Source organism: Arvicola amphibius, chromosome 3, assembly GCF_903992535.2.
Source record: "Arvicola amphibius chromosome 3, mArvAmp1.2, whole genome shotgun sequence".
NCBI lineage: Eukaryota > Metazoa > Chordata > Mammalia > Rodentia > Cricetidae > Arvicola > Arvicola amphibius.
In genome coordinates this window covers 149,574,605-149,593,198 of record NC_052049.1, presented here as the reverse complement: position 1 = coordinate 149,593,198, position 18,594 = coordinate 149,574,605, and positions in this window count along the sequence as shown.

Genomic DNA, 18,594 nt, shown 5'->3' with positions numbered 1-18,594 from the left:
ACTGATTTTTGTATGTAAAAGAATTTTATTATATCTTACTATTCAAAAGAATCTTAAATTTAAATATTTTGACCATATTCTTCTCCTCCCCCAAGTCCCTTCAGAGTCTTTCCCTCTCCCCCATTCAACAACTTTTGTATAACTAAAGACTGCAGTATGTTCTACTGAATACAAAAATAACCAAAACATACCTTTGTAGAAAGCTATGAATACCATTCCCTACAACACATCTACAAATGTTTCAATTTATATAAATTTATTTGTGTAAGGAAACCTACACAAATAAACAGGACCTGTGAGGCATGATGGATTGCTGATGGTTTTATCTAATTAAAGGGCAAAAATAGCAGTGATTGCTAAAAGAGAATGGTTATTTATTATGTCTATTTCATATCATATTTTAAAAAATTAATTTTAGTTATGGTATATTATGTATCTGAGTTTATATACATGAGTACAGTGTCTGCAGAGGCCAGAGGAAGATATAGATTCCCTGTTGCTGAAGTTACAGGGTGTTGTGAGCCGGCTGATAATTGTGTTCCAACGTGACTTATAATCTGTTGCCGTAGCAATACATGTTCTTAACTCCTGCGCCATCTCTCCAACCATTTGGGGATTTTTAAAAAAATCTTTTGCAAGGAGAACATTTCCATGTCATTAACCATAAAAAAATAAGTGGAAGTTACATATTTAGAGAATGTCACCCACACTTGCTACAGCATTTGCATTTAGATACAAGGACTATTGCTATCAAAACCTTACTGAAAACATTCCCAGTAAAATTATAACTTGGTCATAATACTGACGTCAAATATGTAATAGGTCTTAACAGTAAAATAAAAGTGTAGTTGCAAGTTAAAGACTCCTGGTACTGATAAGTTTCTAGAGATTATTTTTTCTGTGAATTGTTTTGGTTTTGATTTATTTATCTTTTGACTGACTTACTAGTCTATTACCCAGAAGAAGAACTAGAAGATGAGTTGCAACTGATGTCAATAGCAAGAGATAGCTCATGTATTTATTGGTGTAGGTCACATAAAGCTTGTGAACCCATTTTATACACTATAGTTCATGTCTAAAGAAAATATGTGCCTGTCAAAAGAGCCACTGTTAAACTAGTTATATTTTTATTTTTGAAACAGGAGTTATAATATCGCAAAGACAGACACCACACACACACACACACACACACACACACACCCCTACTAAAACTACTATGAAAATATGCACTTGAGACATCTAGAAACCAAGATTTCATTCTATGCCAATCAAGACATGTGTCTGATTTGGAAAATGGGCCAATGGTTATTTTCAGCCCTCATCTTTCTCACGGTATAGATAAGCAAATGAGATGCAGTTCGTTCAAAGCTTGTCAAATATTAGTGTAGTCTGAGTATCAAGCCTCCCAATTTGTACCTCAACACTGTATCATCATGCTTGTTTCGTGGGTTGATAATGAATGTCATAATCATAAGGGTTTTTTTCTTTTTTCTCTCATATATCTTGATTGTAGTTTCCCTTTCTACTGTCTGCCTAGTTCCTCTCCTCCCTAACTCTTCTCCTCACCCACACCTCATCCATTTCACAAAAGGGCAAGCCTTCCAGGGATATAAAACAAACATGGCATATCAAATACATGGCAATACGACTAGGCACCCCCTCCCCCCCCGTTACAGCTGGACAAGGCAACCCAGTGGGAGGGAAAGGATTCCAAAAAAATGCAAAAGTCAGAGATAGCCACTGTTCCCACTGTTAGGAATCCCACAAGAGGACCAAGCTACATAACTGTAACATTTAAACAGAAGTTCTAGGTCAGACCTCTGCAGGCTCCGTGGTTGTTGGTTCAGTAATCTGTAAGCCCAGATTAGTTGATTCTGTGAGTTTCTCCTACAACCTATTCTCCCCATCTTCCACAGGATTTCCCAAACTCTGCTTAATGTTTGATTGTGGATCTGCATCTGTTTCCATGAGTTGCTGGATGAAGCCTCGCTGATGAGAATCGTGCTAGGTTCCTGTCTACAAGTAGACCAGAATATCATTAGGGATCATTTTATTGACTGTTTTCTTTTGCTGGTTGTATTTGCTTCTATTGTACGTATCTAAGCTCCCCAGCCTCTAGTTCCTGGCCCTCCAGCCAGTGTCAGAGGTAGGGCTTCATCTTGTGACATGAGTGCTAAGCTGGACCAGATATTGGTTGGCTACTCCCCTAATTTCTTTGCCACATTAACCCCAGCACATCTTGAAGGGAGGACAAATTTTAGGTGAAAGGTTTTGATGCTAAATTGGTGTAGTAGTTTGAATAGCTGGTTTGAACAGATTTATGCGTTTAAGTGCTTGACCCATAGTGCCAAGTGGCAGGCACTATTAGGAGGTGTGGCTTTGTTGAAGTAGGTATGGCTTTGTTGGAGGAAATGTGTCACTGTGAAGGTGGGCTTCAAGTTCTTATATACTCACGATATGCCCAGTAGGACACAGTCTCCTTTTGCTGCCTTTGGATCAAGATGTAGAACTCTCAGTTTCTTCTCCAGCACCATGTCTGCTTATACACCACCATATCCCACAATGATAATAATGGACCAAATCTCTGGAAGTATAAGCCAACCCTGATTAAATGTTTCCCTTCATAAGAGTTGCCATGGTCATGGTATCTCTTCACAGCAATAGAAACCTTAACTAAGACAGTTGATGTCCCAATCCCTCTACTGGAAATCTTGTCTGGTGGCAGGAGATGGCTAGTTCAGGTTCTGTATTCCCACTTACTGGAAGTCTTAGCTAGGGACACCATCATAGATTTCTGGGAGTCTCCATTATATTAGCTTTTCATCTCACATTAAAATGACCCCAATTCTAGTTATCTCTCCCAGTACTCTCTCTTCATCTTCTCCCAACATGATCCTTCTTATACCTGTTCCCATCCAGCCCCAGTCCACCCACAAAATCTATTCTATTTCCCTTTTCCTGGGAGACCCATACATTCCTTCCTTGAGTCTTCCTTGTTACTTAGCCTCTGGGTCTGTGGATCATAGCATGATTATCCTTTACTTTACAGTTATTATCCACTTATAAGAGAATATATACCATATTTGTCTTTCTGGTCTGGGTTATTACCTCACTCAGGATGTTTTTTTTTCTAATTTCATCAATTTGCCTGCAAATTTTATGATGTTAATTTTTAACAACTGAGTGATACTGCATTTTGTAAATTGACCACATTTTTGTTATCCATTCTTCAGCTGACAAGAATCTAAGTTGTTTTCAGTTTCTGGATATTACAAGTAAAGTGGCTATGAACAGAGTTGAGCAAGTGTTCTTTTGGTAGGATGGGACATCCTTTGAGTATATGCCAAAGAGTGGTATAGACAGTCTTAAGGCAGATAGATTCCCAATTTTCTGAGAAACTGCTATATTGATTTCCAAAGTGGCTGTACAAATTTCCACTCCCACCAGCAAAGGAGCAGTGTTTCTCTTGCTCCACATCATTGCCAGCATGAGCTGTCACTTGTGTTTTTGATCTTAGTTATTCTGACAGGTGAAAGATGGAATCTCAAAGTCATTTTTTTTTTTTGTATTTCCCTGGTGGCCAAAGATATTGACCATTTCTTTAACTATTTCTAGGCCCTTTGAAATTCCTCTGTTGAGAATTAATCTGTTTAGCTCTGTACCTCATTTTTTGACTGTATTACTTGTTTTATTGATACCTACTTTCTTGATTTTTTCATATATTTTGGGAATTAGTCAGATGTGGGATTAGTGCAAATCATTTCCCGTTCTGTACACTGCAGTTTTGTTCTAGTGACAGTGTCCTTTGCCTTTTAGAAGATTGTCCGTTTCCTGAGGTTCTGTTTATTAATTGTTGAATGTCAGGTTTTTCTTAATATGAGGGTCCAACTTTCATTGAAAAAAAAATAAAGTGGCTTTGTATCTATCCTATTATCTCTCTTAAAGAAGCCCTTTCTCTTAGAATAATTTTCCTAGTAAAATAATGTAAGATGCTTCTGCTATGGGATCACTTTAACAGAGGGAATGAAATACTTATTTTTTTCTTAGCTGTTTTCCATGATACAATGTGCATTGTAATGGCTGTCCCAAAGGATTTTAGTTTATGAAGTCGATGAACAACTAAAATGATACTCTCTCACCTTAATTATTCTGCCATTGCTTACATCCTTTAAAATTCTTTAAGTATTTAAGTGTTGCTATTAGGATGGTTGATTTTTACATCCATTTTACTTCAACAAAATATATTCAACTAAGGATATTTGAACACTAGGAATTTGAAATCAGGTCCTGTGTTTATGCATTAATCAGTTGCCCATGCTGAGCTGTCCCTCACTTTGTTCTTACTTTTTATTCATAAAACAGAAAGTTTTGTTCTCATCGCGTTTCAGAAAGTAGGAACTCATGATAAGTTATCTGAACAAGTTAAAATTTCCTTTCATTTATTTAAACACATTTATTATTCTAGATAATTTAACCCTTGCCAGGATTAACTGGGCCTTTTAAAATTAGTAGTTATAATGTTGAGAATTTCTTTCATACCTAATGTGTTACATTGTGGGCTCCTTATTTCACATAAAATTTAACAGGAGAAAAAGAGAAATAAATCTTATTTCTTGAGAAATACCCCTGCCAATGCTACCACCACTGAAGGCCACTCAGACATCTGTGGTCTGTGCTGCATCCTGAAGCCTTGTTGATGTTCAGAGATAATGCTCCTGATCTGGGGTACATAGATATGGTTGGTCTGCGCTGCCACCTGGGACCATGGTGATGCACTGAACCATGATATCATGAGTACCATGTCTGGGTTCATGGTCTTACTGTGGCCTGGGCTGTGTTGATGTCCAAGGTCCATGTTGTCACCAAAGGCCAGGTATGTTGATGGTCTATTTTGTACCCGGAAGCCATGTGGTATCCATGATCTCAGCTACATCAGAGGTACTTGTCTGGATCTGTGGCCCTACTGCTACTGGGATCCCTCTTTGCAGTTGATGCTGATGCCAGAAAGCATGCGGAAGTCTGTACTCTATGTTCCCATGGACCATAAAGAGTAAAGAAGTTACTTTTGCAGTGATATCGGTGACTACAGATGAGCAGTTGAGAAAGATGAATATGGAAGACTTCTGGGACAACATCTTCCTCCACCCAACACACACACACACACACACGCACATGCACACGCACACACACACACGCGCGCACACGTGCCAAATACTAATAAATGAAAGAGAAAGCCACTGAAGAGAAATGAGGAACTTGGTCGTACCTGTTCTTGATGTGCCATACTTTGTTGATGCTCATGGGAGGCCTGACCCTTTCTGAATTTAGTCGGCAGAGGAATATATGGAAAGGGGGTAGATGGGAGGTGGAGGGGAGGGAACAGGAGAGAAGAGGTGAGGGAAAATTGTGGCAGAAATGTAAAATAAATGAAAAACTTAATTAATAATAAAAAACGTGTGATAAGATTTTAAAGTGTCATTATTCACAATAGATGGCTTCCAGAATAAGTGCAGGGGGAATGATCCAGTTCAATTTAAGGGGATGGTCACTGAGAGTTTGATCATAAACTTAAACCTTAAATTTTCTTTATATTTATTTATTTGTCTGTCCATTTATTTATTTATTTATTTATTTATTTATTTATTCATTCATTCATTTATTTACTTATGCTTAGGGGAAGCCACAAGGGAGGGAGCCGATAAGGATAGATTAAGAAACAAATTATAAAATGATGAGAAGTTACACCTTTTCTGTCACATAGAATAAATTGATTGCCTTTAAAATGAGAGTTATCAAAACAATATTCTCTTCACATTTCTAAGATCACACCAATGAGATAAGTTATAAGACATGTTCACAGCTTAAAGAGATAAGGTAGGGAGATAAAAGCCACCTTTAATCAAAGACTTGAGTAAAACAGTAGGGGTTCAAATTGGAGCAGCATCGACAAGTATTTGGAGGCTATTTTTTACAGGCATAGTATCTGTATATATCTATGAGGTACCATGATGTTTTGGTACACTGGCTAGTGATTAACTTAGAAACATATCAAATCAATCACCTTAGACTTTTATCACCCACTAATCTGCTCTTCCGATTCTCCTATTTTGAGACATATGATGTGTTGTTATTAACTATGGTACCCCCTGTTGTTTCACCAAACACCAGAATCCGAGTCTCCTATTTTGCATTGAGCTAGTCGATCCACAGAGCTGAATAAGCAGAACCTCAGGCTTTTCATCGATGGGCACTGGGTTTTGATGGAGAACAGACTATGAAACAATTGCAGACACCGTGACTCAGGTGGTCAAGAAATACATTGGGTTTTTGTTTTATTCTCTTTTTTCCAACATGAAATACCCCTATTACATTTGTTTCCTAATCCTATTCTGTTCTCCATAAAAAAAAAAAAAAAACAGTTTTATCTCCCTACCTTGTCTCTTTAAGCTGTGAGCATGTCCTATAACTTATCTGGTTGGTGTGATCTTAGAAATGTGAAGAGAATCTTGTTTTGATAACTCTCATTTTAAAGCAATCAATTGATGCTATGTGACAGAAAAGCTGTAACTTCTCATAATTTTATATAAAAATGCATACATGCTAGCAAATCTATTGAAATGGACAAATTGAAAACTCTTCTATAATAATGGCACTTTGCTTCTGGCATAAGAGCTCTATTTATTACAGAGATATGCTCAAGTTTGTTCACCGTTTGACCTAGATGGAAAAAAAGCATTTTAAAAAGTATCTCTTTAAAATAAAGCAATACATAAATATATACTTTTCAGATATGCAAAGACAGTTTTATAAGATTGAAACTGTTACACTTTAAATGCAAAAGGAATATTTTTGTTATTATCCTACAGAGCAAACATCATGTATTTTTTTGTTTTGTTTTTGTTTTTTGTTTTTGTTTCACAACACAGGGTTTCTCTGTAGCTTTGGAGCCTGTCTTGGAACTAGCCCTTGTAGACCAGGCTGGCCTACAACTCACAGACACCCACCTGCCTCAGCCTCCAGAGTGCTGGGATTAAAGGCGTGTGCCACCAATGTTCAGCAAGCATCATGTATTGATGATAATAATTATTGATTATTTTATTAGGAGAGACAATTGACTCAAGACTCGGATTTCAGAAGCCATATTTTAATATAGTAAAACTATTTGTCTAGGGGAGGAAAAATAGATGAGCGTTTAAAGTGCATTGTCAGAAATGCAAAGGGTGATGGCAGCTATGAGGAGGTCCTATGAACATCCTAAGGCCATTGCAAAGTTTGATGTTTCTAATAGATGAGAGTCTCATTTCTTTTTTTTAGTGTTACCCAAAGAAATGCAGTCTTTCATTTCTTTTGTTAGTGGGTTATTTTTCTTTTGTGACTATTGTAAAAGGTGTTGTTTCTCTGATCACTTTCTCAGCCCTTTTTTCATTTGTATAAAGGATTGCTACTGATTTTTTTCGAGTTGATCCTGTATCCTGCCACATTACTGAATTTGTTTATCAGCTGTAAGAGTTCCATGACAGAATTTTTAGGGTCACTTAAGTATACTATCATATCATTGGCAAATCGGGAAAGTTTGACTTCTTCCTTTCCAATTTGTATTACTTTCATCTCCTTTTATTATCTTATTGCTCTAGTTAGAACTTCAAGTACTATGTTGAATAGATGAGAGAGTGGATAGTTTTGTCTTGTTCCTTATTTTAGTAGAATCACTTTGAGCTTCTCACCATTTAATTTGATATTGGCTGTTGACTTGCTTATATTGCTTTTATGATGTTTAAATATGTTCCCTGTGTCCTGGATTTCTCCAAGACCTTTATCATGAATGGGGTGTTGGGTTTTGTCAAATGCTTTTTCAGCATCTAATGAGATGATCATATGGTTTTATTGCTTCAGTTTGTTTACATGGTAGATTACATTGACAGAGTTTTTATATGTTGATCCATCCCTGCATCTCTGGGATGAAACTGATTTGATTGTCATAATGAATTTTTTTTATGTATTCTTGGATTCAGGTTTCCAGTACTTAATTGAGTATTTTTGCATTAATATTCTTGAGCTAGATTTGTCTGTAATTCTCTTTCTTAGTTGGTGTGGGAGGTCCTTCTGTCTATGTGTTGCTTTTATTGGTTAATGAATAAAGAAACTGGCTTGGCCTATAGCATTGTAGAACTTAGACAGGAAAAGCTAGGTTGAACGCTTGGAGAAAGAGGGTGAAATCAAGAAGAAATCATGTAGCCCCTCCAGGAACAAAGGTCGGAATCTTGCCTGTAAGCCACAGCCATATGACGATACACAGATTACTAGAAATGAGTTAAATTAAGATGTAAGAGTTAGCCAATAAGAAGTTAGGGCTAATGGGCCAAGCAGTGATTTAATTAATATAGTTTCTGTGTGGTTATTTTGGTTCTGGGCAGCCAGGAAACAAGCGGCCTCTCTACTACACTTAGTTCTTTGTATACTACTACCCTTAAGTATCAAGGGAATTGTAGTCTCATAAAAAGAATTTGGCAATGTTCCTTCTGTTTCTACTGTGTGGAATAGTTTGAGCAATATAGGTATTAGCTTGTTTTTGAAGTTCTGGTAGAATTCTGTGATGAAATGATCCAGCCCTGGGATTGTTTTGGCTTGGAGACTTTTGTTGACTGCTTCTATTTCCTTAGGATTATAGGACTATTTAAATTGTTTATCTGGACTTGATTTAATTCTGATATGTAATACCTATCCAGAATATTGCCCATTTCTTTTAGTTTTTCAAATTTTGTGGAGAATAGGCTTTCGAGGTATAAACTAATGATTGCCTTAATTTCCTCAATGTCTGTTACTGTTTCCCTTTTCAATTTTGATTTTGTTAATTTTGATATTCTCTCTCTGCCTTTGCGTTACTTTGGATAAGGGTTTGTCTATCTTGTTGATTTTTAATAGACCCAGTTCTTTGTTTCATTGATTGTTTGTATTGTTTTCTTTGTATTTTATTGATTTTATTCCTCAATTTGATTATTTCATGTCATCTATGCCTCCTGGGTGTGTTTGCTTCTTTTTTGTTCTAGAGATTTTAAATCTGCCAAGTCACTAGTGTGAGATTTCTCACCTTTTTTCATGTAGGCACTTAGTGCTATGAACTTTCCTCTTAGCATTGCTTTCAAAGTGTACCATAGGTTTGGGTTTGTTGTGCATTCATTTTTGTTGAATTCTAGGAAATCTTTAATTTCTTTATTTCTTCCTTGACCCAGGGGTGATTCAGCTGAGCATTGGTTGATTTTCATGGGTTTTGAGGCTTTCTGCAATTAGTGTTGTTGTTGAATTCTAACATTAAACCATGGTGTTTGATAAGATACAAGGGGTTATTCTTAATTTTTGATCTGTTGAGGTTTTCTTTGTTACAGAGTACATGGTCAATTTTAGAGAAGGTTTTATGAGGTGCTGAGAAGAAGGTATGTTCTTTTGTGTTTGGGTGAAATGTTCTGTAGATATCCTTTAAGTCCCTTTGAATCATGATATCTGTTATTTGTCTTATTTCTCTGTTAAATTTCTGTCTGGTTGACCTGTTCATCAAAAAGAGTGTGGTGTTGAGTCTCATGCTATTAGTGTATGGGGTTTGATGTGTGATTTAAGCTTTAGTAATCTTTCTTTTGCATATGAGGGTACTCTTGTATTTGGGGCATAGATGTTCAAAATTGATACTTCATCTTAATCCATTTTTCCTGTGATGAGTATCAAGTGTACTTCTCTATTTCTTTTGATTTGATTTTAGCTTGAAGTCTATTTTGTTAGATATTAGGATAGCTACACTCATGAGTTTCTTAGGTCCTTTTTTACTCTGAGGTAATATCTGTCTTTGAGGTTTAGGTATTTTTCTTATACACAGAAGGATGAATCCTGTTTGCATAACCATTCTGTTAGTCTATGTCTTTTATAGATGAGTTAATATTAAGAAATATTAATGACTAGTGACTAAAAAGATTGGACAAAATTCTTGAAAATTTAAAAATTGACGTCATGAGATTCCCAGTACATATAAATAAGAGAAAAGAAACTATTCATTCTTATGAAATTATTGGTGTCGGTGTTCTTTTGTCTATGTGTTACTTTTATTGGTTAATGAATAAAGAAACTGTCTTGGCCTAGTTGATAGGACAGAACTTAGGTAGGCAGGGGAGACAGAACTGAATGCTGGAAGGAAGAAAGGCGGAGCAGGGGAGAGACACCATGGAGCCACCAGAGACAGATATGCTGAATCTTTCCCAGTAAGCTACTGCCACATGGTGATATACAGATTAATAGAAATGGGTTAAATTAAAGTAAGAGTTAGCCAATAAGAAGCTAGAACTAATGGGCTAAGCAGTGATTTAATGAATACAGTTTCTGTTTAGTTATTTCGGGGCTAAGCTAGCCGGGTGGCTGGGATGAACAAGTGGGCCCTCTCCTTGCAACAAATTATAGTAGGTTGGAAACTCTTCTTCAGGTCTGAGCTTAATTCGTTGCAAGTAACAAGAAGAAATGGAATGAAATTTTCATATAATATATTTGTATTAACTATTGACCTTTTCCTGAGTTAACAAATGGTGGTATAAAAGTGTTTCTCCACAGTTGCATCATTTTTTAAAAATGTTTTATTTAGTATATTGCTGTCTACTCAAATTTATCACAAACCTACAGTGATTTGTCCCTGTAACAACACCAGATTGATATTGTTGTTGTAAGGAATGCAGATGGTATGAGGTCTGAGAGTCCAAATTTTCTTCATTGTGTTTTGACTAGAAATAATACATGAGTTCTTAATGAGCATGCAAGAAAACATGTTTTGGTCTATAATATAAATGAATTGTATTTACCGGCTAATTATTTTATTACCAAGGAAAGACACAAAGTATAAGAAAGATTTAAACTTAGCCTATAAGAACATTGAAGAGTACCTTCATTTCATTGCATTTATAAAATATGTACATGCTTGCTAAGATTTGATATAGAGGTATTTATGTTTGAAATTTGTATATTCCATCTCATTTTAGGAATTATTTTCTCATCTTTATTATTCACCACCTTTACTTATGATGTGAAATATTTTGTGATTGCTTAGAGCAATTAATTATTGCATATTTCTTTAAAATTCATAAAATATTAAATATTTCAGTTTTAAACATCAGTCAGCATAGGTATTTAATAATTTTTCACATCAATTTTTAGAGAAGTAGATTAATAAAAATGTATACTTAGGACAATGAAGCAAAGAGATTATAGCTAGTGTTCAAATTTGTATCTTTGGAATTAGCAAGAGAGTAGAAAAAGCAATGAAAACTGTCCTTAGAGAGTTACAGATACTCCTTAGATAGTTACAGAAAACTCTGAGATTCTCTGTACAAATAAGACAGAAATTCAAAAGAAGAAGAAAGAAAGGTGGCTCTCCTTGAAGAGATTCACTCCTGTCCTGGTTACGTAGGTCATACTTTGTATGTTCTACAGACAACGATAAGTTCAGTGAATGACTAAGACAAGTAAGTAAATTATATATAAACAGTAAATTATGAATAAAATTTCACACCAATATATTGCATTCCTATGCATATACTGAACAGAATTATTTATTTCCTCATAATGTTACCTAATATGTATTATGTATTATAATATCTCCATATTCACACATATATAATTCTGGGCTTTACCTTGAGTATCAAATTCAAATTCAGTTAAGATTTTCCTCATTGATATGTTCTATTTCTCCTTTAAAATTCTCAGCTCATTTCCAAGTTTTTATGGTATTCTTATGCTGAAAATTCTCTTGTTTAATAACATGCTTAAGTTTCCCTATGGTTGATAATTTCCTTAGATGCAATTCTATCTTCTCTCATTATCCCTAGCTTCAGAGTTTGATGTAGAAGTGTAATGAGATGGAGCTATGCTATTTGCTATAAATCTGGTATAAATCTTTTCTAGATGGATCTACTTCTTGGTGAAGCGAATATTTCAACATAATACATTTTGTTTCATTTCTACTGGAGGTTCAACTGAGGCAACAGAAATAGTTGGAGCCAACTTAATTTCTTTTCTCTTAGTTACTTATTCTGTTAGTATTGTATTTAATGCCTTTAGTGTCCATACAATAATTACTTTGTAGTTCTGTTAGTTTACAATGCATACGATATTCTCATTTTCTCCAAACATTGTATATAAAAGCTGGACCCATTTTAGTCTGGAGACATCCACTAAAGAACATTCTTTTCTTCTTGTCTAGTAATTATCTGAAATTTGGATTACTTTAGGATATAGAATAAATGCATGTACACTTTCTTTTCAAATTTGATGTAATGAATCATACATTAATAACCAAATGGTAGGCTATTGAGGTATTTTCACTATAATTAAGATAATCTCACATGGTGAAATTCCTTACATGCTTTCTCCTGTGTTGAGATTCATAGTCCCAGGGACCATTTGATAACTTTGTTTTTCCTGATGAAAAATATGCCATGTGTTCATCTTGTATATCTGTTGCATTAAATATGAAATAATTACCTATGTGGGAAAATTTGTACTTTCCTGTGGAAGTTAGTATTCAAAACTGTCATGTAAGTTCACCTTCATGCTACTTTTGAATTCTCTCCTCCATCATAGAAAATTTTAAAACTGGCAATTAAATAAAAGCTTAGAAAATCCCATCATACATTTCTTTGCCTAAGATCCTGTTTTCATACATTTGAGTCATTGGTAGGTTTGAGAAAATACATTTGTTGTGAAATATCACTTTAATGTTGTAAAGGTGTGTTACACTGTTTACAGTACTTTTGTTTACATATGTAAAGATGTGTTGCATTTGTTTCACTTTGCCTGCCTAAGGCACCTGGTTGGTCAAATAAAGAGTTGATGGGCCAATAGCCAGGCAGTAAGTGATTGACAGGACTGGTGGGCAGAGAGAATAAATGGGTAGAGAAATCTAGACTCAGAAAGAATGAGAAGAAAAGGAGAAAATGAGGAGAAAGAGAGGGACATACCCAGGGCCAGAATCCAAAGAGCCATGAGCCAGCTAGACAGGAGGAACAGTAAAAGTAAGATATACAGAAAGAAAGTAAGAAAGGTAAAAAGCCCCGAGGAAAAAATGTAGATAAAAAGAAACCAATTAAAATAAAGCTAAGATAAAGCCAAACATTCATCACTAATATTAAGTCTCTGTGTCATGGTTGAGAACTATTTGGTGGCACAATGAAAAAGCCAGCTACAGTCACTCAGGTTTTTTTTTATTGAGGGTGTCAAATTCCTACATTGTCTTATTTTATTGAAAATGTTCTTTTTTCCTCATTTAATATACCCTGATTATAGTTTTCCCCTCCCATATTCCCAGTTTCTCTCTACCTACCCTACCATCTGGACCCAATCCTTGTTTTCTGTTCTTGGAGCATTCTTTTTTTTTTTAAAATGGGGTATTTTTTTATCCTCTATGAACTATTATAATTGACCATGATACAGAGTTTGATTTATTTAATGTATGTCAATTGCCTAATTCACAATCATTTTACTTTTATTTTAAATGACAATAATATAATTCAGGTTGATTTTTCTATGAAGTTCAACTGGTCTCAGACTTGACACTCCCTGCCTTAGCCTCAAATGCTTGCATTACAGACAGATATATGCCACTGTACTCAGCACAAACCCATTTTATTACCTTAATATGCTGGACAAAAGACACAAAAACTACACTTAAAAACTTAAATGTATATGTATATTAAGATATCACATGTTATGGCAAGCCAAGATTTCGTTTCTTTCTATAGATTTGTTCAGGACTTCATTTGTAAGTGCATAAACATCTTTATATAACAGTATGTAGAATTTTCTATAGCATCTTCTATGAAACTAAATATGCATACTAGGCTTTTGACACTTGAGATTTTGAAGTCATAATACTTTATCTAGGTTTGCATCTGGTCCAATTACTCAACTAATTTATGAGCTTCATTCTTATGTTGATAAGGTTATGGAAGGCAATAATCAGTGTTATCTCATGAGACCTTCTTTGATTCTTCTTTCAAACAAAGCATTACTCATAATCCAAAATATTAAAAAAGGATATACAGCCTTGAGAGTTATAAACAGAGAAATAAAGTTGTTTTTGTTATTGTTTTTTATTATTTGTTATGCTTATTCTTCTCTCATTTCATTGTCAATCCTAACTACAGTTTCCCCTCTCTCCACTTGTCCCAATGTCCCCTCCAGATATACTCCTCCTCTATTTCCCTTCAGAAAAGAACCAACCTTTCTTGTATATTGCCAAACATGGGATCAAACATTTTACAGTAAGATTAGGCACAGTAACCACCTCTTCAAGTCTTGATTTGGACAAGGCAACTCAGTCAGATAAAAATGATTCAAATCTCAGGCAATAAGACCCTGGGGGGCAATTCCCACCCTTCTGTTAGGAGTCCTACAAGAACACCAATGTACATAACCACAACACATATGCAGAGGATCTAGATCAGTTCCATACAGGGCTCCTTGATTGTTGCCTCAGTGTTTGTCGACCACTATGAACCCTGCTTATTTGATTCTGTGGGCCATGTTCTCATGAAGTCCTAGATCCCTTTGACTGCTGTAATCCTTTATCCCTCTCTTCTGCAGGGGTTCCCTGAGTGATGAAGAGCTATTTGGGCCTACACCACACCTGGTGATTTAGAAAGGTCTCATAAGAGGCCAAGTAACATATGTTCTAATATAACCTAATGTGTGACAAAGACGGACAACAATCAGTTCATCTTACCTTGCCTGTTTTCCTAGGTCATTTTCCGCTATCTACCTCTTGTTTATTTGTAGCATCCTGAGGGATCTGTCTCTTAGCTGTATTTGAGAAACCTGAGAGATTCAAGGAAAAGTGTGACTAACCCACTGGTCTTATCATCATTGACTGGATATGCTTTATTTGTTTTCAGTGTTGTTCAATTGAAACCCAGGCCTTTCTATGTCCAAGGAAATCCTGTATTTCAATTGCTGGAACATATTTTCAAATGACTCTTGGCAATTAGGTAATGAAAGCAAGAAAGTGCTGACCTGTAAAAATTTCAAAGTTGACAGGATCTATAGACATTTGTGTTAAACACTAATCTGAATGAAGGCCTTAAATTTATCTTAAGCGGTTTGAGGAACAGCTCAAAAATCATGCCCTAGTTGTACAGCTAGAAACAGTGGAGTGCTCCTACTTATGCATGAAAAGTGGACTCCCATCTTCCTCCTCTACCTCTGCCTTCTTATCTATCCTCCCATATCCCCCTGATCCCCCTTTTCTTCTTATCTCCTCATTCTCTAACACCCTTATTTTTTTTAATATGAACACCTGTATTAAGTTTGAATAAGTGTGTGAGAAGGTTCTGTTTTAAATGACTTTTATTCTTGATGCCTTCCTTGGAACTATGAGAACAGTTGATTGTTCCTTGCAAGATGAGCAAGAGAACTGAATTTGAAGATAAGAGTGTATTTTCCTTCCCCTAAGAGGCAAACTGCTTGATTATTTGTTCAAGTCCTGAGCTACTGGAGCAGCAAGTCCCTGTGCAAAGGGCTCATGTGCAGTGAGAGGGAGACTAGGCAATGCAAGGAAATGAAAAGAAATATTAGAGCTGTTTATTATCTGTGCTTACAATAGAAGGACCGCACTGCAGATAACAGTGTTCAAAGCTCTTTTTTTTATATTTATCTTGTATCACATCTTCAGAACAAAAACCAATGTGTAGACAACTGTGGCTTGTTCTAATACAAAACGGCTGCCTGAAATGAAATTCTTGACATACCAATCACTCTTTATTGCCCTAATCACTTTTTCATACCAAATTATGTTTGTAGACACTTTAATAAATGTTTGCACTTAGTCATCTACTTATTTTCTTTGCTAAGAGGACCTTCAACAGCTACAAATGAACAAAGCTTCACAGGGAGGCACAAAACATTTCCTGTCATGTTATTAGCACAGGAACCTCCTAAGGAGCCAGGGAGCGAAAACAGAAAGGAGTATGGACAAAACATTGCTGTGAGAAATTTTGTAATTGTTATTTTTAAGACTGCTATTGAATTTGTCATTTATTGTGGGGTGTGTGTTGTGTGGTGTGGTGTGTGTGTGTTTGTGTGTGTGTGTGTGTGTGTGTGTGTGTGTGTGTGCAGCAGGTGCTCATCACTGTATGTGCATGAGCGTGGAGGTCAGGCTGAACCTTGTGTCTGAATCTTCAGCATACCTATCCACCTTGTTATTTTGAGACAGAGTCTCCAACCAGCCTGAGACACTCTAATGTGTCTAAGTTCTCTATCCAGTGAGCCCCAGGGACAGCCTCCGTCTGTCCCTGCCTCCCCATATATACCTGCAGATTTGAGCCTGAATATTCTAAGAAAATGTTTGGACAGTCTAAAAAATCCCTAAGCTGTAAGTCAGCTCAACTTATGGCAGAGAAACGCACCAAACTCAAGGCCATGGCCCATGAATTTAATGTGATTTCTGGGAGACACATTTAATAAAAGGAACAGTGATTGGGCTTAACCAGATGTTCTAGCATTTTCATCTATACTATAATTCCCTCCTCCGTCAGGCCACCTAGTCCTTCATTCTTAACCCCTCTACATCTGAGCTTTGTCTACTATCATAGAGAGTAGGATTTACATCTTCTACCCTTGGGAAAGATCAACATTCCATCCATATATTAACACTATGATCAACATCTACATAGTTTTAAAAACAACTCAACTCTAAGTTTAGTAGTATCAGTGAGTAATATGTCCACTGGATTATAGATTCTGTTAGGACCAGGCCCACCAGGTTTATTCATTACTGTCTTTAACTTGCCAGTATGATGCCTTGACATTGCTTGCTTTCTTTTTGCAGTAAATGGGAAGGGTAGAAATGTCACCGAGCTTAGAAAATGTAACACAATGTGCCCCTAATAAATTCAATGATGTCATTGGTATTTGTATTCCTAACTTCTGTTTCATGTAGCAATTATTAGTTGGCTGTTTTCAATCAACTCTTTAAAGAGGCTCTCAAGTGTTGATAGAATGTTCTAAATCAGCACTTCTTAGGCTATCCCCACTGAAGGGTCAGTTTTCCTTTTCCACTGCTTTTGCATTCTGTTCCAGACTCATACTTTGATAAGATACAATAAAAATGATTACTAGAGGACTATCTTAAGAAGATACACAAATTCAAGCCTTTGGTGTTGTGTTGTTGGTTTCTACAAATCTGAGCTTTTCCTATAAAGTCATCAAGAATGTCTCAGAACATCCCCTCTGCTTATCTACACAAGTCAGAGCTGATTGGTACAATCATTTCAAGGGTGGTGTCAGTCTTCTGAACATGTGGTTCTAGGTACCCTAAAGCATGCTGTCAGATGCTTATGCCAGAGGCAGGGAGGTGAAACGTACTGGAAACCTCTCCAGATAAGCTGTGGGAACAGAGAACTGGGAGGAAGGGAGCAGTTTTGGCTGCCACTGCGTGCCAAGCCTCACATTCTAGAATAGAGGCAGTAAGGATTTAAAGGCCAAGCATTCGATCAAAACAGTCACTTATAAACAGTGCAAGTTTGATTAGCCAACTGAAAAAAAACAATAATGTCCAGTCAATCAGTAGCAAAAACTGAATGTTCTCTTTTTACACTCACTGACACCCTAAGGACAACGTCTGCAGACGGGGGAGTTGTAGGGCAGCCAAAGGCTGTTACAACAAGTGTCTCCTTGATCTTCTTTGCAATGTAAGTCCTACATCAGATCCTCTTAGTTACATCTATTTGATTTTTTATTCTGTATATTTTGCTACCCCATTTTATTGACTGCATTAGTATTCCTTATTTATTTCAGTCGCCATTTTCATCGTAACTACTTCTTTACTGTGATTTAAGTGGGTGTAGCTCAGTGCTGGTTTATGTATAGTTAGTTCTCAGAACTGAAAATTTTGTTTGTCAAATGTATTTCAGCATTTGTTTTTATAGAATGATTTTGTTGAATTCACTAGTTTGGTTGCATTGCACTTTTATTTTTTATTTTACTTCAGATTTGTAAAATTTTTCTGCCTATTTCAACTGCAACATATATTGCTAAAATAGGAAATTTTGGGTTATCTGTCATTCTGTCTTGAGGCCTAATTCTACTGAATTGTAGTCTGTGGATATGAGCTCGATGATAATGTCTTCTTTCTTTCTTCTTTCTTTCCTTCCTTCTTTCTTTCTTTCTTTCTTTCTTGAAAGAGAGAAATCATTGAGATTTCCTTAGTTAAATAACAGATACATAAAACATTGTGTCACATAGTCAATGCTTTATTGCTGTAATGAGACACCATGATCACAGCAACTCCTGTAAATGAATGTATTTAAATTCACCTTGCTTAAAGTTTCGGAGACTTAGTCCATTATCATCATGGCGGGGAGCACAGCAGAACACAGGCTGTCGTGGTGCTGGAGAGCAACTCAGAGCTCTACATCTGGATCCTCAGGCAGCAGGCAGAGAAAGACACCGACTTGAGCATTTTATACCCCAAAGCTCCCCCCACCCCAGTGACACACTTCCTCCAACAAGGCCACACCCACTCCAACAGGATCACATCTCCTAATCCCTGTCTAGTAACACCTCTCCCTAAGG